The sequence below is a fragment of the Schistocerca gregaria genome, chromosome 2 (assembly GCF_023897955.1).
Source record: "Schistocerca gregaria isolate iqSchGreg1 chromosome 2, iqSchGreg1.2, whole genome shotgun sequence".
Taxonomy (NCBI): domain Eukaryota; kingdom Metazoa; phylum Arthropoda; class Insecta; order Orthoptera; family Acrididae; genus Schistocerca; species Schistocerca gregaria.
This window is the reverse complement of record NC_064921.1, coordinates 964627657-964653511: the sequence shown is the minus strand read 5'-3', so window position 1 is coordinate 964653511 and position 25855 is coordinate 964627657.

Below are 25855 nucleotides of genomic sequence, written 5' to 3'. Positions count from 1 at the left end.
GTCTACTGACTGGTTTGATGCGGCCCGCCATGAATTCCTTTCCTGTGCTAACCTCTTCATCTCAGAGTAGACTTGCAACCCACATCCTCAATTATTTGCTTGACGTATTCCAATCTCTGTCTTCCTCTACAGTTTTTGCCCTCTACAGCTCCCTCTAGTACCATGGAAGTCATACCCTCATGTCTGAGTAGATGTCCTATCATCCTGTCCCTTCTACTTATCAGAGTTTTCCACGTAGTCCTTTCCTCTCTGATTCTGCGTAGAACCTCCTCATTCCTTACCTTATCAGTCCACCTAATTTTCAACATTCGTCTATACCACCACATCTCAAATGCTTTGATGCTCTTCTGTTACGGTTTTCCCACAGTCCATGTTTCACTACCATACAATGCTGTCCTCCAGACGTACATCCTCAGACATTTCTTCCTCAAATTAAGGCCGGTATTTGATATTAGTAGACTTCTCTTGGGCATAAATGCCTTTTTTGCCATAACCAGTCTGCTTTTGATGTCCTCCTTGCTCCGTCTGTCATTGGTTATTTTACTAACTAGGTAGCAGAATTCCTTAACTTCATTAACTTCGTGACCATCAATCCAGATGTTAAGTTTCTCGCTGTTCTCATTTCTACTACTTCTCATTACCTTCGTCTTTCTCCGATATACTCTCAAACCATACTGTGTACTCATTAGACTGTTCAATCCGTTCAGCAGATCATTTAATTCTTTTTCACTTTCACTCAGGATAGCAATGTCATCAGCGAATCGTATCATTGATATCCTTTCTCATTGTATTTTAATTCCATTCCTGAACATTTCTTTTATTTCCATCATTGCTTCCTCGATGTACAGATTGAAGAGTAGGGGCGAAAGGCTACAGCCTTGTCTTACTCCCTTCTTAATACGAACACTTCGTTCTTGATCGTCCACTCTTATTATTCCCTCTTGGTTGTTGTACATATTGTATATGACCCGTCTCTCCCTATAGCTTACCCCTACTTTTTCAGAATCTTGAACAGCTTGCACCATTTTATATTGTCGAACGCTTTTTCCAGGTCAACAAATCCTATGAACGTGTCTTGATTTTTCTTTAGCCTTGCTTCCATTATTAGCCGTAACTTCAGAATTGCCTCACTCGTGCCTTTACTTTTCCTAAAGCCAAACTGGTCGTCACCTAGCGCATTCTCAATTTTCTTTTCCATTCTTCTGTATATTATTCTTGTAAGCAGCTTCGATGCATGAGCTGTTAAGCTGATTGTGCGATAATTATCGCACTTGTCAGCTCTTGCCGTCTTCGGAATTGTGTGGATGATGCTTTTCCGAAAGTCAGATGGTATTTCGCCAGACTCATATATTCTACACACCAACGTGAATAGTCGTTTTGTTGCCACTTCCCCTAATGATTTGTGAAATTCTGATGGAATGTTATATATCCCTTGTGCCTTATTTGACCATAAGTCCTCCAAAGCTCTTTTAAATTCCGATTATAATACTGGATCCCCTATCTCTTCTAAATCGAATCCTGTTTCTTCTTTTATCACATCAGACAAATCTTCACCCTCATAGAGGCTTTCAATATATTCATCTACCTGCTCTCTCCTCTGCATTTAACACTGGATTTCCCTTTGCACTCTTAATGTTACCACTGTTGCTTTTAATGTAACCAAAGGTTATTTCACTTTCCTGTATGCTGAGTCTGTCCTTCCGACAGTCATATTTCTTTCGATGTCTTCACATTTTCCCTGCAGCCATTTCGTCTTAGCTTCCCTGCACTTCCTATTTATTTCATTCCTCAGCGACTTGTATTTCTGTATTCCTGATTTTACCTGAACATGTTTGTAGTTCCTCCTTTCATCAATTAACTGAAGTATTTCTTCTGTTACCCATGGTTTCTTCGCAGCTACTTTCTTTGTACGTATGTTTTCCTTCCCAACTTCTGTGATAGCCCTTTTTGGAGACGTCCATACCTCTTCAACGGTGCTGCCTACTGCGCTATTCCTTATTGCTGTATCTATAGCTTTAGAGAACTTCAAACGTATCTAGTCATTCCTTAGAACTTCCGTATCCCACTTCTTAGCGTATTGATTCTTCCTGTCTAATGTCGTGAACTTCAACCTACTCTTCATCACTACTATATTGTGATCTGAGTCTATATCTGCTCCTGGGTACGCCTTACAATCCAGCATATGATTTCGGAATCTTTGTCTGACGATGATGTAATGTAATTGAAATCTTCCCGTATCTCCCGGCCTTTTCCAAGTATACCTCCTCCTCTTGTGATTCTTGAACAGGGTATTCGCTATCACTAGCTGAAATTTGTTACAGAACTCAATTAGTCTTTCTCCTCTTTCATTCCTTGTCCCAAGCCCATATTCTTCTGTAACCTTTTCTTTTACTCCTTGCTCTACAACTGCATTCCAGTCGCCCATGACTATTAGTTTTTCGTCCCCCTTTACATACTGCATTACCCTTTCAATATCCTCATACACTTTCTCTATCTGTTCATCTTCAGCTTGCGACGTCGGCATGTATACCTGAACTATCGTTGTCGGTGTAGGTTTGCTGTCGATTCTGATTAGAACAACCCGGTCACTGAACTGTTCACAGTAACACACCCTCTGCCCTACCTTCCTATTCATAACGAATCCTACACCTTTTATACCATTTTCTGCTGCTGTTGATATTACCCGATACTCATCTGACCAGAAATCCTTGTCTTCCTTCCACTGGACAACACTGACCCCTACTATATCTAACTGAGCCTTTGCACTTCTTTTTCAGATTTTCTAGTTTCCCTACCACGTTCAAGCTTCTGACATTCCACGCCCCGACTTGTAGAACATTATCATTTCGTTGATTATTCAATCTTTTTCTCATGGTAACCTCCCCCTTGGCAGTCCCCTCCCGGAGATCCGAATGGGCGACTAATCCGAAATCTTTTGCCAATGGAGAGATCATCATGACACTTCTTCAACTACAGGCCACATGTCCTGTGGATACACGTTACGTGTTTTTAATGCAGTGGTTTCCATTGCCTTCTGCATCCTGATTTCGTTGATCATTGCTGATACTTCCGCCTTTAGGGGCGATTTCCCACCCCTAGGACAAGAGAGTGCCCTGAACCTCAATCCGCTCCTCCGCCCTCTTTGACAAGGCCGTTGGCAGAATGAGGCTGACTTCTTATGCCGGAAGTCTTCGGCCGCCAATGCTGACTATTAATCAAAATGTAGGCAGTGGCGGGGATCGAACACGGGACCAAAGACGATTTGTTTATGAATCAACGACGCTACCCATAGACCACGTGTACAGATTTAACTTTATTTATCGAAGGCTTATTCAGCACTGGCACATACAAGAGCGCGGAGTGCACTGCCTTCGGCTAGAACACATATGGTATATATACAGTTACAGAACATTCCATTACAGTGATTCTTGACGTTTGTGGATACTTCTAGAATGTACTCGAACCCCGTGTGGAAACTAAAATTTCCCTGTTCTGGTCACTTTTGAACTCATTACCCTTCATGCGACAGTCTAGTATCATAACCAGTACACCACGGTGACTGTGCTAATGAGTTTCTTCTGCGGCATTTGCTCCCTCCATAAGAGAACAGCGTCTCGGTGTTACGTCCTCCTATTCCGGGAATGAGTCATCGGTCGTGCATACTCCGACTCCGGGATGACTGACGTTCGCCCTGGAGGTGATCTTCTTAGAATTTCCTTTGCCGCTACGCTCTTCGTCACCATGCCGCTTGTTGGATGTCACTGGAGCTTCGAATTTACCCTGGGTTGCAGGATCCTTATAGGGCCTCATTCGAAGGACGTGGATCATATCTCTGATCTTCCGTCCTCTTGTGTCGGGGTCGAAATCTTCAACTTCATAAATAACATCAGCCAACTGTCATACAACCGTATAAGCTCCAAAGTAACACCTGAGCAGCTTCTCAGAGAGACCAACCTCCAGACGAGGTCACCAGGCTGGTAGACAACAGGGCGATAGTTCGCGTCATACCTTCGGTGATCGTTTTCTTGAGCCTGCCGCGTGCCGTGTCGAGCTAACTGCCGAGGTTCCTCAGCTCTGGTTAAAACCTGGCCGATGTAGTCGTCGTCAACGTCATCAGGATGTAACGGAAACACAGTGAAAAACCTTCGTAGTCGCCTCACGCCCATGCAACAGGAAAAATGGCGTACATCGTGTGGTGTCTTGTTTGGCGGTGATGTAGGCAAACGTCACGAAAGGTAGCACCTCATCCCAGTTGTTGTGCTCAAGATTTACGAACATTTATAGTATGATGGCCAACGTCTTATTAAGGCGTTCAGTAAGCCCGTTAGTTTGCGGATGGTAGGCAGGTGTCATGTGATGAGTAATGTTGCACTGAAGATTTATCTCTGTCACAAGATTCGCTTGAAGAACTTCCCCTCGCAGTCACCGTGATGTATGGGTCATGATACTAGACAGGTGGAGGAAAAATCTTGAGTTCAAAACTAACCTGACGCGTAAAATTTTAATTTCTGTATTCGGTTAGTATATATTCTAGAAGTATCCACAAATGTCAAGAATTTGCTGTTGTTGTGGTCTTCAGACAAGAGACTGGTATGATTCAGCTCTCCATTCTACTCTATCCTTTGCAAGCTTCTTCATCTCCCAGTACCAGCTGCAACCTACATTCTTCTGAATCTGCTTAGTGTATTCATCTCTTGGTCTCCCTCTACGACATTTACCCTCCACGCTGCCCTCCAATACTACGAGGGTCGGTCAAAAAGTAATGCCTCCCATTTTTTTTCTACTTAAAAAAATTAAGTTAAGTGAAAAATTTGAATTTGGCGCCATTCCTCAAACCTTCTTCTGCAATCCACTGCAGTAGTAACTTTCTGTGTCAACAGGTGGCAGCACAGCAGAAGTTTGTAAGATGGCCGACATCGATGTTCGTTTGAGACAGCGTTGTGTGATTGAATTCTTGAATGCAGAAGGTGAAACGCCCATACGCATTCATGAAAGACTGAAGAAGGTGTATGGTGTTGTGACAGTGGATGTCAGCACTGTTAGACGATGGGTTCGTCGTTGTAAGGAAGCTGAAGGGCAAACACCGTTGACTGACGAAAAGCGGAGCGGCAGGCCGGTGAGTGCAGTGACTCCACACAACATTCAGCAAGTTGATGACATCATTCGTGGTGACCGTCGGGTGACTGCAGATGAAGTGTGTCGCATTATTTCTCTTAGTAAAGGCAGTGTGATCACGATTATTAAACAATTGGGGTACTCAAAAGTTTGTGCACGGTGGGTTCCAAGAATGTTAACCGATCAGAATAAAGAGGCAAGGAAAACAATAGCCTCCCAACACTTGCAGCGCTTCCGTTTGGAGGGAGATGAGTTTCTGAAAAAAATTGTGACCGGGGACGAAACATGGGTGCATTTTTTTGAACCCGAATCAAAGAGGCAGTCAATGGAGTGGCGTCACACAAGCTCGCCGAGGAAGAAAAAATTCAAAACTGTGCGATCGGCAGGGAAAGTTATGGCAACAGTTTTCTGGGATACAGAGGGTGTGATTCTGGTTGATTTTTTGGAGCAGGGATGCACAATAAATTCTGTTCAATACGTCACAACCCTCAAAAAACTTAAAGCACGTCTTCAGCGAGTTCGCCCAACAAAAACAATGGCAGATGTTCTTCTTTTGCATGACAATGCAAGACCACACACCAGTCATCACACCTCTGACGAGATTGTCAAAATTGGATGGGAAGTTTTGCCTCATCCCCCATACAGCCCTGACCTGGCACCATCAGACTTCCATCTGTTCGGGCCACTAAAAGAAGCTCATCGTGGGATTCATTTTGAAGATGAGGAGGCCGTCAAAACATCCGTGCGTCAATGGCTTAGGAAGCAGAGCTGTGATTTTTACCGTGCTGCGATACATGCCCTTGTTGAAAAATGGACCAAAACTGTAGAGATGGGCGGAGATTACATTGAAAAATGACAAAATGATCCTCAATGTTGTGGTTTTCAACCTATGTAATTGCATTTAAATTTCCTGACAATTAAACATAGAAAAAAATAGGAGGCATTACTTTTTGACTGACCCTCGTAAATTGATGATTCCTTGATGCATCAGAATATGTCCTACCAACCGATCCCTTCTTCTAGTCAAGTTGTGCCACAAATTTCTCTTCTCCCCAATTCTATTCAATACCTCCTCATTAGTTATGTGATCTACCCACCTAATCTTCAGCATTCTTCTGTAGCACCACATTTCGAAAGCTTGTATCCTCTTCTTGTCTAAACTATTTGTCGTCCACGTTTCACTTCCATACATGGCTGCACTCCATCCAAATACTTTCAGAAACGACTTCTTGATACTTAAATCTCTACTCGACGTTAACAAATTTCTCTTCTTCAGAAACGCTTTCCTTGCCATTGCCAGTCTACATTTTATATCCTGTCTGCTTCGACCATCATCAGTTATTTTGCTTCCCAAATAGCAAAACTCTTTTACTACCTTAAACGTCTCATTTCCTAATCTGATTCCCTCAGGATCACCTGATTTAATTCGACTACATTCCATTATCCTCATTTTGCATTGGTGATGTTCGTCTTGTATCCTCGTTTCAAGACAATGTCCATCCCATTTAACTGCTCTTCCAGGTCCTGTGCTGTTTCTGATAGAATTACAATGTCATCGGAGAACCTCAAAGTTTTTATTTCTTCTGCAACAATATTCTCTATTGTAAGAAATAGTAAAATGATTATTGAACAACTGCAATGCAAAATAACAATAATAGTATTCAATTATACAGTGGAATACAGCGAACTACCCACATTCGTGTATTGTGGTGGTCACAAGCTGCTTTACACTGTTGCGCACTGCTGCACACAGCTACGCTGACTTGATAATTTCATAGTGAAGCCCAACAGCTGGCAAACACTTGCATATGAAGAAAAAGTTGAACATTCACCAATCTGTACCTCGACTTTCCATTGGGAAAAATAATTCTGTTGTGACTAAGACACAGTAAAAGTTAATACACGCAGTTGTAGCCAGAGTGTCTAAAAGAGTTAAGGATACCATTAAGAGAAAAACATTTGGCCCTTTCACATATTATAATCTGCCATCTTCCTGTTTTAAAGAACTGAATTTCTTTTCATTACTCATCTTAGTTACTATACTGCATCCAGTTAAGTAAAACACTTTACAAAATTTTAAAATTTTTGAGGAGGTAAAACCACACTGTTTAGTCTTTGCGTTTTAGGTCATTAATTGCTGTGAATGAAATATAACTGCCATAACGAAATTGTATTTAAATCTGCGATATTCTCTAGATTTTGGTTTCTATATCTGTGGGAGGAATGCATCCAGTTTGTACAATGTTCTGTTCATGCACAACATGAATCACATGATCGTAACACCTGTTGTATCTCATAAACTGTTCAAGATATCGAAACAAAGGTTTTTGTAAATGGTAGGACACTGCCTGACACCAGCCTCAGTTTTGCTGCCACAGCGTTCCATTGCCTCAGCGTACATCACCTCATGTCCACTATGGTGGCCATCACTGGTTAGCTGTATAAAACGCAGCTAACAATACTGCAGTTCAGAAAGAATTCTTCACTGCACTCTCACTGTGGTACTGACGAACCCCTGCCACAGCTTCCTGCAAACACCAATGTCGAGTCAAATGTGGCTATCCTGAAGCACAAGTGTCAGCAAGCAGCAGCATGCACATCAACATTCTCTTAACCCACTGGCATGTCAACAAATGAAAATTTTTTTCTGTTCCATGATTGGGTCACATTCGTTTAAATGCAAGGTATCTAATGCAGAACCTCAGCAAAAGTAACACATGTCCTGGAACAATCGAATCTTTCAATTCGATAAGCCAACAGCACATAAATCTGATGTCTGAATTAACTTCGACATCACAGTCACAAACATTTTCGTAGTGGGCATCTGATATGATGTCACAGTATAACAAGTGCATCATAACAAACGTAATTCTATAAAAAGACGGAAAGTAAGAGTGGAGTTTACTTGCTGCTGAGCCCTCTATGACATGAATTTTGAATTTTCTAAACAATAATGCTTTATTTCACCATCTGCAGTTACACAAAACAATGAAATTATTTTCACAGATTTACAGCCATTACAAAACCAACAACTTTATTGAAAACAGCAGAAGACTCCTGTATATCTATAATTTCATGTATACTTACCACTAGTAATTTCAGAAGAGAAGAGTATCCACATCGTCAAAATTCCAGATGCAAATACAGTCATAGACAGGAAAGATTAATATATTTTAAGGGAGTTTGAATGCAGAGTTTCAATACTTTGAAAAAAAAAACCTTGTTAAGTCCAAACTTCTTAGGGGAATGTAAATTTGACGCAGTTGTCAAGGAGTGTTACGTGGTTACACAGATACGTTTTCATACTTATTGAAGCTATACGTTTTTAATTATAAACAAGTGAAATTTTTTTAACAAGTTGTGTCCAATGTTCCTTCATTGAAAAATCTGTCAGAAAGAAATTAATGTATTTTTGTATGAAGTTTGATATACCATCATAACAAGTATCTATGAAACAGAGCATTGACATCTTATTTTGGCAGATTATTACAGCTGTCGAAAGTTCGGTGAAAAAATTCCCAATCTTAGGACTTTTCTCTTACAGAAAAGCCTAACTATTTTAGTGCATGAAAATACCTTCTACACAATTATTCGCTACAGTATCGCATAATTGCATGGCAAATTTAAGTGTTATATTGTCTGTGGTTTGTGAGTAAAAGGTACATGAAGTTGTCAAAATGTAAGTCATGGGATACGTGAGTCAAAGATTTCTTAGGCTTTATATTAGGCCTTACGTTATCTGTGTGAACTAGTGCAAATCATATTCATGGTTAAACAGATTTCTGAACTGATAATACCAGGTTAACCATTCTCCTCTTATCGATTTTCTTCTGTATCGACGGTGTAACAGCTCCTGGATCAAATCCTAGCCCCTGTAGAATCTGTAGTTTCCCAAGATTAGCAGAATTAAAAACTAAACAAGCAGCATACCTTGCAACTTCATCAGCAGCTGTGGAAACAAATGTTTCTTGTGGCATGGTGTAACTTTAATTAGGTTTTTGATTTTTTCCATCGACACACTTTTGTAGAAGTGCTGGATCTGCTAAGCATCTAAATATTCCCCACATTGTGACTGAATAAAACTGGAAGAAAACACCACAGGGATCAATAAAATGAAGAAGTACAGAACAACAATGTGGAGTGGCTCCATGCAAGCTTTTTTAGATTATTATTTTTATCACACTTAGGAGTGGAACTGGAACGTAGTATTCAGGAATTGAAATTTCAATACCATGTAGCAAATAAAATCGATTAAAAGTTTTTTCACAATTGTGGTCGCTTCCACTTACATCCCACCTTAAGAAGGCAAGCACTAACACAAACTTTCAGGGATGACAAGTGTATTATCAACAAAGATTTGTTTCACATGAACACAAATTCTCAGCCTTTAATAAAATCGTTAAAAAGTAATTAATTATAACTTGAAACATTCAGCAGTTTAACTTTAACTACCCTTTCAAGTAATCACATCATGTGTAATTGTTGTGTCACAGGAACTAGTAATCAGACATTGTTGAAATGATCAGAAGAAGTAACTTTCCTCAGCTGACAATTACATAAAAAGGTTGTAGGTCACTACATGAGAGAAGATACGTCATTTTCTTTCAACAAACAATGAAAGGTTCATCGCTAACTTCTTACCTTTATTGAAATGTCCACGTTTGTTTCAGGTCTACGTAGTACTCTACAACGTCCCAAATCAGTTTTGGAAGCATTTTCAGGTCTTATCCTAGAGACTAATGTCTTCGATTCTCAGAAGTCCATCTTCGCTGCATCTGTATAGTACATTTTGACGGCGATGATGAGCAATACCAGTCATTTGTTTGTACGATGCAGCCCACAACGAATTCTTCTGTTTTGTAAAAGCTGACATCATCAAGTGATGGAGATAAGCCATATGAGGCATTTCTTAAATGTTTTAAATTATGTTGATAGCAGTAATGTTACAATTTATAATTTGTTGACTACTGGTTTCAGCTGCTAGACAACTATCTTCAGATCTATAAAGATGTCAAACAGAAAACTGCCTTTAAGTAAAAGTAAATTGAATAGTATTTAAGAACATATTTTATTCCAGTGTAATATAGTTAAAATGTAACAATGTTGCCAGAAGCTTAGTCTCTACGTCCAAGTACACTATAGCACCATCCTCATTAGATGTTTCCTGGAACTGTGTAAATAAATGTAAAATGCTTATTGAATAAAGTGAATAGTTAACAGTCTTTAAGACATACATTACGTAAAAGGTTTCTGAGTGCAAAAATAGTATAAATGTACTCTTCTCGCTAAATGATAGGTAATAACAACAAGGTACCTAAGTGCAATTCCGAACTTATGGAGGCAAACTGAAAATAGCCTTTCATGAAAGTCACTGTCGTAACTAGACTTAAAACATAAATTATTTATGAAAGCATTGCAACAAGAAAAAATTTAAATACATTTCTACCACACTTACTGAGAACAGTGCGTCTGAGTACAATGTTGGCAATATCCTCTGGTTAGTAAATGTAGCACATCAGTAATAAAAAGCGTAATTATAAAAACTTGGTCAAAACATAGTTGTTAAAAACGTCAGAGAAACAACCTCTGTGTGTGCCTGTCCACACCAACCACAGTTTGCCAGTAAAAACTAACAGGTGGAGTGTACATACGCACAGTTACAATTTTAATAAACAAAGATAATTACTTATTAACATTATGACATTTTATAATAATTTTGGTATAGATACGTAAGTGTATGTAAAATATATTGGACCTCCCAATATTAATATGAAATTAACAGTATGTAAAAAGTATCATATAGTAATTATCAGAATGTAACTATTAACAGGGATTAAAAGCAAGAACTATAATTCCATATTCTAAATAAAGTAAGTGCTATAAGAAAGTGCTATAATCTAGTATTACAATAGTTATCGGTGGTCTCCAATTATCGCTATCAATGCTTCCAATGCTCGAAGTTTGTACTAAATTTTTTAGAGAAGGTAAAGAATTCTGACTGAATTCATGTTGCTCATTGGGTATTGGTTCAGGAGATTTTTTTCCGTTTTACTATAAATTTCTGTTTCTTCCACCAAATCGAGCGGCTTTCTCTTAGGTGCAGCATGTAACTATTTAGTTTTAAATTTCTTATCATTGATATGTTAACCTGCTAACTCTAATATTGCACCTAGGTTCACAGTTTGTAATAAGCATGGGACCCGTTTATTGAGTTTAAGTTCTTTCATGGTTTAATGCTTTCATATACAAATTGTGTTTTAAAGCTTGTGAAGTACTTCACTTTTAATGAAAACCTATATTCGGTTTGTCTTCACAAATTCCGAATGTCAGGCGTTTCAGGTCATTAATTACTGTGTATGAAATATAACTGCTATAATCTAATTGTATTTAAATGTATGAGCAGAGCGATATTCTCTAGATTTTGGTTTTATATCCATTGGAAATTCACCCTAAATTAAAGGCAGTTTTCTGTTTCTTATTATTTAAGCAGATCTTAAGGTGGTTATCAAGCAACCGAAGCTAGTAATGCACAAATTGTAATGTTTTACTGCAATCACAAAAGTTAAAAAATTTAAAATACATTGCTGGGAGAAGATGGAATACGTGAAAAAATTACCAATAGCACAAGCGGTTATGAGGTACCGGGTGTCATCCCCTTCTGACACATCCAGATTAGTATGTGGTGTAGCCCTCACATATGGCAGTGCAAGCCCTGACCCTGGCATCCAGACGGTCATACAGATTAGCGAAGACTATCCTTGGGCACGTTATGCCACGATGCTGCACCTGTTGACGCAGTTCTGTACAAGATGTTTGGTTGACGCGTCGCATGAGTCACTTCTCTTCCCATCATAACCCACATGTTCTCAATTGGAGACGAGTCCAGAGATCGCGCTGGCCAGAGACATTTCTTCATGGCTTACAGAGCAAGTCGAATTTCACCTTCCTGCTGCAATATTGACAAGAGAATGGGTCCGCTGGTTGGCGTCCCCTCCAGAGATACCAAAGGCGAACTAGGGCTGTAGCTTATCGCACTGCAGACTGTAATGCCTGGAGTGGGGCCATTGTGTCTCGAACGAATAAGATTTCGAGACAGCGCTCATCAGGTCTACATTGTACGTGAAACGACCATCACCTTCGTCCGGGCAGAATCTGCTTTGGTCACTGAAGTCCACGGCGCTCCATCCCATCTTACAAGTTATCCTCTGGCGCCATCAGTCGATACGTGAACGTCGATGCTGTGGCGTGAATACTGGCTAGAGGTGTTCATGGCCATAGACCCACTGCTAGTAATCGGTTCACAACCGTTTGTGTTGACCTGTCTGGGCTCAGAAGCCATCTTAAATGTTTGTGGTAGCTTTACGACCTGGCACTGCTGCCCTAACAATATGACAATCCTGGCAGGAGCCTGTGTTGCGCGGAAGCCCACAACCTCGTCTGCGGATGTAAGAGAGTTCACGTGAGCACAGATACCAGCATGGCTGCACAACTAACGTAGTACATACAGCTTGCATGGCAATTCTCCGAAACGACCATCCCTCCACTCGGCCACAATTTGACTTCTTTCAAACTCGTTCACTTGTCTGGAGGAAGCACAAGTGCATCTCCCTGGCATGGTTGCCTGCTTGCTTCGCACCACACTGAGCGATCAGCGATGAGCATTCCCTATTAAGGTACCTTGACACCGAAAACCAACTCTAACAAACAAAAACAAAGAACTGTTTTAAATTTGGTAACTGTTGTGAGTTTGGCAGACTTAGAACTGTTGAAAAAAGGTGACAACAATTCGGGACAGGTTCCATCAGACAGGACAAAAGCAGTAATCACACCAATCTTTAAACATGGAAACAGAAAAGATTGTAACAACTACAGAGGTATATCTTTAATCAGCGTTGTGGGTAAAATCTTCTCAGGTACTGTTGAAAGGAAAGTGCGAGTATTAGTTGAGGACCAACTGGATGAAAATCAATGTTGGTTCAGGCCTCTTAGAGGTTGTCAGGACCAGATCTTTAGCTTACGACAAATAATGGAGAAGTGTTATGAGTGGAACAGGGAATTGCATCTATGCTTTGTAGATCTAGAAAAGGCATATGACCGGGTTCCTAGGAGGAAGTTATTGTCTGTTCTACGAGATTATGGAATAGGAGGCAAACTTTTGCAGGCAATTAAAGGTTTTTACATGGATAGTCAGGCAGGAGTTAGAGTTGACGGTAAATTGAGTTCATGGTTCAGAGTAGTTTCAGGGGTAAGACAAGGCTGCAACCTGTCTCCACTGTTGTTCGTATTATTTATGGATCATATGCTGAAAACAATAGACTGGCTGGGTGAGATCAAGATATGTGAACACAAAATAAGCACATCTTGCATATGCGGATGACTAAGTTGTGATGGCAGATTCGATTGAAAGTTTGCAAAGTAATATTTCAGAGCTAGATCAGAAATGTAAGGACTATGGTATGAAGATTAACATCTCCAAAACGAAAGTAATGTCACTGGGAAAGAAATATAAATGGATTGAGTGTCAAATAGGAGGAACAAATTTAGAATAGGTGGACGGTTTCAAGTACTTTGGATGCATATTCTCACAGGATGGCAACATAGTGAAAGAACCGGAAGCGACGTGTAGCAAAGCTAAGGCAGTGAGCGCTGAGCTACGATCTGCTCTCTTCTGCAAGAAGGAAGTCAGTACCAAGACTAAGTTATCTGTGCACCGTTCAATCTTTCGACCAACTTTGTTGTATGGGAGTGGAAGCTGGGTGGATTCAGGTTACCTTATCAACAAGGTTGAGGTTACGGTTATGAAACTAGCTAGGATGATAGCAGGTACTAGCAGATGGGAACAATGGCAGGAGGCTGTCCACAATGAGGAAATACAAAGAAAAACTGGGAATGAACTCTATAGATGTAGCAGTCAGGATGAACAGGCTTAGATGGTGGAGTCATGTTACACGCATGGGAGAAGCAAGGTTACACAAGAGACTCATGGGTTCAGCAGTAGAGGATAGAAGGAGTCGGGGCAGACCAAGGACAAGATACCTGGATTCGGTTAAGAATGATTTTGAAGTAATAGGTTTAACATCAGAAGAGGCACCAATGTTAGCACTGAATAGGGGATCATGGAGGAATTTTATAAGGGGGCTATGCTCCAGACTGAACGCTGAAAGGCGTAATCAGTCTTAAATGACGATAATGATGATGAGGACAATTTCAGACTCTCATAAACATACATTCAGCGTTTTTATTTTTTGTTACAGAAAAGTTGCGGTAATGGAATCTGACTCTAAGGATGCATTAGCAGTTTGTGCTATAGTTCGCAGTGTAATTCTTTGTCACGAAAATAAACCCTAAAAGAGACACATGTTGTCCAGAAATATTTTGTTACAAAGGGAAAGTCATAGAGCTTATAATTCTGTATTGGAGGAGCTCTGTATTGAAGACAGGCAAAGTTCCAATAATTTTTTCAGAATGACATGTAGTCAGTTTGAAGAACTCTTGAGGCTAGTAGCACCACATATTCAACGGAAAGATACAAATTTTAGAGCTGCATTATCACCAGTGGAATACATTCCTGTAACCCTTCGATTTTTGGCATAAGGTAATTGTTATACAAGTTAAATCTACTCTCTCATTGAATATCACTGGCCAAGATTAGTGAAACTTTACCTGGAGTGTGATGTGTTACCGTGAAGCTACTCAAGGATTTTGTAAGAGTAAGTACTGTTATTTTATTTACTATACATTCTTATCACATTTATACATGCACTTACTTCATTTTCAGTTCCTTCCCATTAATCCGCTATCTGAAGGCGCGGAACTGAAACTGTTGTTAAGGTCTCTGATTGCCTTAGTAGTGGCCAGATAACTCAACCTTTAAGTAAAATAGTATAAGTTATTGGAAGCATTGAAAAGATATGCGCTAACACTCAGGTTCAGTGTATCTTGCCAGCATACCCCCTGATATGTTGTAGCTAAATGATAAAGGAGCTTTCTTTCTATGTATTCGCAGAACATTACCCTTGTCTACATTGAGATTCAATTGCCATTCCCTGCACCATGCGTCAATTCGCTGCAGATCCTCCTGCATTTTAGTACAATTTTCCGTTGTTACAACCTCTGTTATCTAGGAACTCTTCAATCCAATCACGCAATTGGTCTGGTAGTCCATATGCTCTTACTTTGTTCATTAAGCGACTTGGGGGAACTGTATAAAACGCGTTGCGAAAGTCAAGAAACACGGCATCTACCTGGGAACCCGCGTCTATGGCCCTCTGGGTCTCGTGGACGAATAGCGCGAGCTGGTTTTCACACGATTGTCTTTTTTGGAACCCATGCTGACTCCTACAGAGTAGATTTATAGTCTCCTGAAAGGTCATTATACTTGAGCATAATACGTGTTCCTAAATTCTACACCTGATCGACGTTAGAGATATAGGTTTATAGTCCTGCACATCTGTTCATCTGTTAGACGTCCCTTCTTGAAAACGGGGGTGACCTGTGCCCTTTTCCAACCATTTGGAACGCTACACTCTCCTAGAGACCTATGGTAGACCATTGTAAGAAGGGGGCAAGTTCATTCTCGTACTATGTGTAAAATCGAACTGGTATCCCTTCAGGTCGAGCGGCCTTCCCTCTTTAGAGTGATTGTAATTGTTTTTCTATCCCTGTGTCATCTATTTCGATATCTACCATTTTGTCATTTGTGCGACAAACTAGAGAAGGAGCTACAGTGCAGCTGTGAAACAGCTTTGGAGAAAGACAATTAGTATTTCGGCCTTTAGTCTGTCATCCTTTGTTTCAGTACCATTTTAGTCACAGAGTGTCTAGACATGTTGCTTTGATCCACCTACCTCTTTGACATAAGACCAAAACTTCTTAGGATTTTCTGCAAAGTTTGTACATAGAACTTTACTTTCGAATTCTTTGAACGCCTTTCGCATAACCCTCCTCACATTACATTTCACTTCGTGTAGTTTCTGTTTGTCTGCAAGGGTTTGTCTATGCTTATGTTTGCTGTGAAGTTCCATCTGCTTCCGTAGCAGTTTTCTAACTCGGTTGTTTTACCATGGTGCCCCGTTTCCATCTCTTACGATCTTGCTTGGCACATGCTCATCTAATACATATTGTACGATGGTTTAGACTTTGTCCACTGATCGTCAACACTATCTGTACTTGAGATAAAACTTTTGTGTAGAGCCGTCAAGTATTCTGAAATATGCTTTTTGTCACTTTTGGTAAACAGAAAAATCTTCAAACCTTTTTTAATATTTCTATTTACGGCTGAAATCACCGATTCCATAACCACTTTATGATCGCTGATTCCCTGTTCTGCGTTGACTGTTTCAAATAGTTCGGGTCTGTTTGTCACCAGAAGGTGTAATATGTTATCACCACGAGTCGGTTCCTTGTTTAACTGCTCAAGGTAGTTTCCAGATAATACACTTAAAAAAAATTGACTCGACTTTTTGTCCCTGTCACCCGTTATAAACGTTTGCGTCTCCCATTCAATATCTGGTAAATTAAATCTCCACCTAAAAGTATAACATGGTCGGGAAACCTACCCGACATATTTTCCAAATTTTCCTTCAGATGTTCTGCCACAACAGCTGCTGCATAGCAGGTGGGGGGGGGGGCTATAGAGACATCCAATTACCATTATGTTTGAGGCTGCTTTAACCGTGACCTCCACACAAACTATTTCACATTTCGAATCTCCGTCAACTTCCTTCGATACTACTGCACTTTTTTACCGCTATAAACGCGACAACCCCTTCACTGTTCAACCTGTCTCTGCGGTACACATTCTAATCTGAATTTAGGATGTCATTACTATTTACATCTGGTTTCAAAAAATGGTTCAAATGACTCTGAGCACTATGGGACTTAACCTCTGTTATCATCAGTCCCCTAGAACTTAGAACTACTTAAACATAACTAACCTAAGGACATCACACACATCCATGCCCGAGACAGGATTCTAACCTGCGACCGTAGTGGTCACGCGGTTCCAGACTGAAGCACCTAGAACCGCAAGGCCTCACCGGCCGGCTGCATCTGGATTCAGGCAACTTTCCCTCCCTAGTATTATGTGGGCACTGTGACCGTTTATTAATGAGAGCAGTTATGGGACCTTTCTATAGGCGCTCCTCCAGTTTACTATTACCACATTATTATTGTCATTCCCTTCAGCGTTTTGCGTCTTGTTGGGCCTAGGGAGGGAATTCTCTAACCTAGAAAAAAGGGCGACACCGGAGGAAGAACCGCAAAGAACATAAGACATGAATTTGCAATCTACTTTGCATCGGATGTTGGTAAAGTGAAATGGCAAGAGAAATATGCATAAATAAATTTCGAGTGAAACGAGAACTGTAATTAAATCTTCTGAACTAAACCCTCATAGCTTTAGTTATTAACAATATAAAACATTAATTTGCAACTTAGTTTCTATCAGATGTTAATCAGGTGTTATGACAAGAGTAGTAATAAAATTTCCAGCGAAATACAGATGTAATTACAAAATTTCCGACCGAAAATCTTACAGCTTCAGTTACGCCAGCGAATGACATTTTATTTACGATTGTAAATATTTTTCTCCCTGGTTTGTTCACGCCTTCCAAAAATTTCAAATGTCCGTAAAATATCCATTTCGGAACGTATATCTCTGTTGTACCAGACCCACTTTTAGTTTTGACCATTTTACACTGCTGACGATTGTACTGTGTTTTCATATTTGTCCATTTCCTTTCACACTCTACTGTAAACCCATTTTATCCGAATCTTCTTTCAACAAATCTTTTCTTTTACACCTGTCTTTATCCACAGATTGAGAAGGATCCCACAGATGATTCCTCATTTCAGTTTCTAACAAAAACTGAATTGTCTGTCGAAAAAACCACAGCAGACGAAGAAAGGAACATAGCAGACGACACACAACTCAGCCGTTTGCTCACTGACCGTAAACTACAAACTCGAGACAAAACTTCCCTCAACTACTTGTCGAAACTCGCGATTCCAAGCAATTGTTGGAAACTAGGTCAAACTTGGAATTTAAAAAGTTTTCAACCGAGTTTGTGGGGGTTTGTTTTCAGTGTGAAGGTACCTTTGAAGTATAGACGCACATGGCACACTGGTAGGTAAGGCACTTTTAACAGTCGGTGTTGACGCCATTATCACTAAGTCTTCTATCCTCCAGATAGCATACGTCGTCATCTGATCAAAATCGACGTCGTCTTTCCAAGGATACTAATACGTTTTTCCGACAGTGGAGAACAGATCGCTTTCTCCGTCATCTGGGGATGTTAGGTGTTACAAATCAGGGAAATTCGTGGTTGGCCGCATCGAACCAGTCAGAAGACTGACGGGAAGAAATAAAAGTGTAATTATCTGCTCCTCTGATAAGTTACTCACCTGCTTATTAATTAAGTAAAAGCACATCCACACAAGCTGTGCAGTGTCCTGTTTTGATAGCACAGGTAGCAAGCGTCATGACGTCATGATATTCGCTTGGTACACGTCTCGTATACGAAGTGGATACACGATATATGATGAGACCGTAAATAATGAGTTAATCTTGTGAGTACATAGAGGAGGAAGAGCTCTCAGCTCGGGAGGAATTACGTCCTCGCTGTCGCAGCCACTGTGCGCCTTTGTGGGTAGGCTGCCGGCAGCACACGCGGACAGAAGCGTGCAGGGTGGGGCCCACACTCGTCACTAGCTCGCCAGTGGCGCTGCCGTCGCCGCCAAATATTTGCCGGCAGTGCGCCGCCTGTTTGCGCTCACCTGGCGCCGCAGCTGCAGCGCACCACAAACATTTGCCGACGCGCCGGGCGCCCTCTCTCTGCGGACCATCAAACCGACGGACGACCACAACAGACGGCGCTCGGCCGCGGGTCAGCGCCGCGACGGCCGGAGCCGGGCGCGGGGCCGCGCAAACACCGCCTCGCTCACTTGACGCCGACATTTAAACACGAGCCACTCCGCCAGAGGGCGCGATGAACACGAGACCGGATTGTCCCTCTCTAGCTCTCAGCTCTGCTGCACTGTGTACCTGAGAGGTACTGCGGCACGAGGACCAGTGGGAATCACATGACGCTGGCGATAAACAATTTGAGAAGTGGGAATTAAAAGAGGATTATTGGGAACGGTGTACAAAACGTATGAAACAAGACCTTTATGGATCGTATAAGAAACTATGGTGGATGCTCGAAAAGTAAAAGTAGGATATTAGTGAGAGCAACGTAAGTAAAACGTAAGTCAAATTCATCGGGAAAGTTATTTTAAATTACTGTATTAGGACGTAGCAAAGGCGAAAATTACTACTAGTCACCATTACACAGAAAATGACAACCAAATAAATTTCTCATGGGAGGAAATGTACTGCAATAAAAGACTTAAAAATAAAAAATTACCGGGGCCACATGGCATATATAATGACTTAATAAAATATGGAAGGCAGCCATTATATCATCAGCTTCACACTTTGTTTAATAATGTAATGAAGGAAGGAAGAATACCAGCAAAATGGAAACAAATTAATACAATTCCAGTGCATAAAAAGGAGCGAAGAAAGTGTTAGATAATTACTAGGGAACTACCCTAAACCTGTTAACATCAGTAAATAGAGACATAATGCTGAATTATGTAGAAATTCCAGAAAAACAGCAAGGATCCAGGGAAAGCAGGAGCACAATAGACGGTATTTTCTCTTTAAGACAGACTGTGAAGAAATACAAAGATTTTATTAAGCAAGCCGAACTGTGCTTCGTTGACTTGTTTTGCCTTTCATAGGTTTAGAGCCGGCCGCTGTGGCCTGGCGGTTCTAGGTGCTTCAGTCTGGAACCGTGCAACCGCTACGGTCGCAGGTTAGAATCCTGCCTCAGGCGATGACGTATGTGATCTCCTTAGGTTAGTTAGGTTCAAGTAGCTCTATGGGACTGATGACCTCAGATGTTGAGACCCATAGTGCTCAGAGTCATTTGATTTGATAGGATTAGAAAAAAAGGTTGTAATTCAATCCCTAATCGACAAGAGATTACCAATCGGTTCAGTGAAAAGTTTAGAAAATGTATATACAGCTGAAAAAACGAGAATTAAAGCACATGAAGGATCCAAAGGTGAAATTATTCTGCATAAAGGCATTAGACACGGAGACTCATTAAGTCCACTCAGTTTAATAACGGACATCATTGATGACACACGAAGGAAAATGGGAAATAAAGTGGTAAATATTACATGTTATGCTGATGATGGGCCACTGATAGAGAATATTGAGGATAATTAACAAAGGTTACTTCATCATTTTAGTAAAACAGGTAAGCAATATGATATGAAAATCTCACCTTATAGAAACTAAGAGCATGGTAGTACCAAAAGCACCTGTACGATCTAAATTACAAGAAACTGGTGTTTCAGTTGAACAGGTGACGAGTTTTAGTTACGCATGAGATTTCAACAGTGTAAGTGAAAAATCAAATGATAAAGGCAGGAGGAGTAGCGAATGCCTGCTAAATACCTCAAGGAAAAATTTTATGACAACTGAGGGGAAAATATAAATGTGTAAAAAACGGTGCGTTCTCTTTTGTCATTGTTGTTGTTGTTGTCTTCAGTCCTGAGACTGGTTTGATGCAGCTCTCCATGCTACTCTATCCTGTGCAAGCTGCTTCATCTCCCAGTACCTACTGAAACCTACATCCTTCTGAATCTGCTTAGTGTACTCATCTCTCGGTCTCCCTCCACGATTTTTACCCTCCACGCTGCCCTCCAACGCTAAATTTGTGATCCCTTGATGCCTCAAAACATGTCCTACCAACCTATCCCTTCTTCTAGTCAAGTTGTGCCACAAACTTCTCTTCTCCCCAATCCTATTCAATACCTCCTCATTAGTTACGTGATCTATCCACCTTATCTTCAGTATTCTTCTGTAGCACCACATTTCGAAAGCTTCTATTCTCTTCTTGTCCAAACTAGTTATCGTCCATGTTTCACTTCCATACATGGCTACACTCCAAACAAATACTTTCAGAAACGACTTCCTGATACATAAATCTATAGTCGATGTTAACAAATTTCTCTTCTTCAGAAACGCTTTCCTTGCCATTGCCAGTCTACATTTTATATCCTCTCTACTTCGATCATCATCAGTTATTTTACTTCCTAAATAGCAAAACTCCTTTACTACTTTAAGTGTCTCATTTCCTAATCTAATTCCCTCAGCATCACCCGATTTAATTTGACTACATTCCATTATCCTCGTTTTGCTTTTGTTGATGTTCATCTTATATCCTCCTTTCAAGACACTGTCCATATGTAGCAGAAATTAGGGCAGAAATGAAAAAGATAAAACATAACTCAAGGGCAGTAGAAATGAGGGTAGTAAGACAAATCCAAGGACTAACTATATGGGACAAAAGAATAAATTTGTATATAAGGAAACAGTGTGGATTGCAAAATATAAGTATATGGATGAAGACAAGAAAAAATTGGGAATGATCGCGTGGAAAGGACAGACCCTTCAAGACTAGCTAAAATTTGTAAACATGTTGTCCACAAGAGAAATAATTACCCAGGGGATTACCCAAGAGATGGGACAGCAGTGGGTGCAGCACATCCATAGAATGAAGCGGACAAACAGGGGCAATCCTAGTCAGCAGTAGAAGAAGAAGACAACAGACTTTGTAGCAATGCCTATTTTAAATACACTGAATTCTACCCAAGGAGATTTCCGTGGATTCTAGCAGTGGATAGACATGCAAATTACTCACCAGTTTAAGAACAGACAAGGCTGCTTTGTTTTCCTTTCCTTTAGGCTTCTTTTTGCCAATTAAGGCCCGCCATCTGATAAATTTTGTGCAGGTTGTAGTGCTCCACTCACTATGGGACATCACAGTCTCGGATATTTGGTTCGAGATGAGACATCGCAAGTTATTAATATACCTGAAGGCTGTCTAACCATAAGAGTTATAAAGCGCACTAGCTAGGAGATCCCGAGACGTCATATACTTATCACTTTACAGGCTCTACCAGCACAGCCTGTAGGACACTTCATAGCCATTTGGGCGATACAGGTTCTATCCTTTTATTTTGTTTTTGCAATTGTTTTAAAATTATAACGTTTCTTAAAAAAGTTAACGATCTACAATATTATCTGATAATGATGAAGAATTTTATTTTATTTATGAAATGACTGTTACAGTTAATTAATATAAAATGTGAATTACAATTAATAAAAAATGGTTCAAATGGCTCTGAGCACTATGGGACTCAACTGCTGTGGTCATCAGTCCCCTAGAACTTAGAACTACCTCAACCTAAGTAACCTAAGGACATCACGCACATCCATGCCCGAGGCCGGATTCGAACCTGCGACCTTAGCAGTCGCACGGTTCCGGGATGCGCGCCTAGAACCGCGAGACCACCGCGGCCGGCTACAATTAATATTTTCTTTTTCAAAAATTGAATCATTTCAACTGGGTTTTAACGGTGGTAAATTAAAGCGTTAATTACCACTGTAACAAAATTTCGGGTAGGATTTATTTATATAAAAATAATGATAGTTGCCACGAAACATTGAAAACAAAAATATTTTCACATCGTGAACAGTTTATATAGGACGATTGTTTACAAAACAACCTTTTATGAAAGATCTGATGGAAAACATATTCCGCCACCACTCATGAAAAATTTTCTTCTGTCAGAAAGCCTGGGACTAAGCCTGGCATACTGGATCATTTCATTAAAAATTGACTATGAGAGCTGATGATGCTCTATAGATAGTATTTTTATACAGTCTTCACGAGAATTTACTTCTCTATTATTTTCAAGTAGACAAGTGCAATTTTATACACGCTTTTTTAGATCTTTACCTGCCTATAAAAATAGACGTCATAAGTTGGAACAAGAACACAATTGAGAGCAACCAGCTTACTTGGACATGTCGGTAATTTCTCGTTATCCTGATATATTTCATCAGATAAATCGAGCTTTGCTTGTCCTTCCCAAGAGTCAATAACTAATCAAACCTTTTCTTTTCCCACACAAGACTTTAAATAATATGAATATGGCGTTCATTCGGATATGTGTGAAAGAACAGATGCCATTGGTGACCGTGCAGCTCTTTAGAATAAAATGATAATTGAATCAATACCATTAGCTGCGTGAACTATAAGTTGAGAATGTGGGTCTAAGGGGGAGCGTGCCGGCGATAAATCCCTGCAGTCGCACTCTCCTCTGTGTCTTCGGTGGCACAGATGGATATAGCGTCTGCCATGTAAGCAGGAGATCCCGGGTTTGAGTGCCGGTCGAGGCACACATTTTCACCTGTCCCTGTTGATGTTTATCAACGCCCGTCAGCTGCTAATTGTATTGATTCAATTGTAATTTAACTTTAAATAATGATTGAGAATGTTGATATAAAGTCGTGTCGTTAGCTTCCAAGATTTCGGAGATAATATTTTAGGTCCTTAATTTTATTTAATGTTGCTATAATATTTAAAACAACTAAAAAATAAGATGTTACCCAAGAAAGAAACGAAGCTGGATCAGCGGCATAGCTAGCGAGTCCGCTATAGGTGTGCAGTTCCGCTGTGCCGCTAAAGCGTGTTAAGTGGCCAGTCTACTCCTCTTCTCGGAATATTCTGGATAGCGCGCTTTCCAGCTTGTATGGGTGGACACACTTTAGGCACACTACTAATCTGCTATGTCTCATCCCGATCAAGATCCCCTTGTCAGTACACGTAGTCGATACCCGCTGCCTCCACAAAATTTGACTGCGCAGCCCAGGCCGTGGGCACCACGGTCCATGCTGAACCACCTGAAGGCACGTTTGCTTAGAAGTCTTTGTAAGATTTTTGTATGAATGCATGCTTTCGCCGGGATATCCGTTAATAAAACATTCTCGTGTTTCAAGGCGCGTCAAGTGGTTTACTGCCCACGAGCTTTCGACAGAGATCTCCTCTGTCATTGTCAAGTCAATGACTGTCGTATGGTTGTCATTGCCGTGTTTATCTAGCGGCGCCATCGCTCGTGACGTCACTGGTGCTCGGTTCCGACCATGTATGGCAATGTTTTGGCCGTGCGACCGCCGGGCCTGCTTCAACTCCCTCAACACCTGAATCCAAGCTGTACTCAGCTGCAATCCACCGTCTCTATTGAAGGTGTTGACAAAATTCTAATTTCTATGGCCTCGTTTATCACGCTATCCCAGAAGCCATTAGTCTGTTTAATAATAGACGTCTCATCGAATGCAATTCGTTGTCCATTTTCCAGAGCATGTTCTGCTACAGCTTACTCTTCGGGATAGGGCAGAAGGTAACAGCTTTCATGTTCTCTGCGGGGAGAGGAGATCTCTGCCGAAAGCTCGTGGGCAGTAAACCACTTAATGCGGCTTGAAACCCGAGAACGTTTTATTAATGGGAGAGTTTTGTTTGAGATTCAGCTGTGATTTCTTCTTCAGATTATAATACTCGAAATTTAATAGGTTCCACAACGAAACATTGTCTCGAAATTTGGTAGAAAATCCGAAGAAATTCTGGTCGTATGTAAAGTACACAAGTGGCAAGACGCAGTCAATACCTTCGCTGCGCAGTGCCGATGGTACTGTTATCGACGACTGTGCCGCTAAAGCGGAGTTACTGAACGTAGTTTTCCGAAATTCCTTCACCAGGGAAGACGAATGGAATATTCCAGAATTTGAAACACGAACATCTGCTAGCATGAGTTTCTTAGTAGATACCTTAGGGGTTGCGAAGCAACTCAAATCGCTTGATACGGGCAAGTCTTCAGGTCCAGATTGTATACCGATTAGGTTCCTTTCAGATTACACGTATACTATAGCTCCCTACTTAGCACTCATATTGAAACGTCCCTTAGAAAAATTTATACAAGACTGGTCTATGTGAAACGTCCTCTTTCAACAATTATACACGACTGTGCTTAAACTGACACACAATATCTTTAGCGCAACGCAATCTGACTTCCAAAAATCCCTACGAAAGAATGGCCCTGACTAGCATTAACCTATACGTTTCACAAATCACTTACCTCACAAAAATCTTCGTTACTCAAGCTACTGCAATACAGCGAGCGCCACTACTGCCAGCTAAATAAAATATTCAAACTACTGAAGGCACTAACTACTGACAGGCATAGTTAGCAAATGAAAGATTTTAATAGAGAACAAACAATGTATTTACCTCACTAGTCATAATATATATATAGCAGTTCATGACACCAATTCTTACAAATTTCAAAACTCCGCCATCTCTCTCCCCATGTCCACCACTGCTGGCGGCTCACCTCCAACTGCGCAACGCTACGCGCTGTTAGCATCCAGCTGCCGCTGCCCAACACTACAATGGCGAGTATTACAACAATGCCAACCAGCCACAGGCTGCACACGGCACAGCCAGGGATTTTCATACAGAGCGCTACGTGGCGGCGGCGTTACCAATAAAAAAACTTAAACAGCCTACTTACATAGCCCCCATGCTCCCCACAAAAAATTTTTACAAATTGTTTTGGGCAGTGGCCAATAATGATTTGATAAAATTTTTCATAATTACTTTAACAAAGATATCAAATACACACACTTATTGATACAATGTTGGTCAGAAGCTAAAATTTTCTCACAGTCCATAAAGACAGTCCTGATCATTCATCACTGTAAAATTGCAGTGTTTTTTTCAAAGTCTGAGCAATAAAAGAAATTGCACTTGGAAGTAGTGGATTTCTAAGCAGTCTTGAAGAA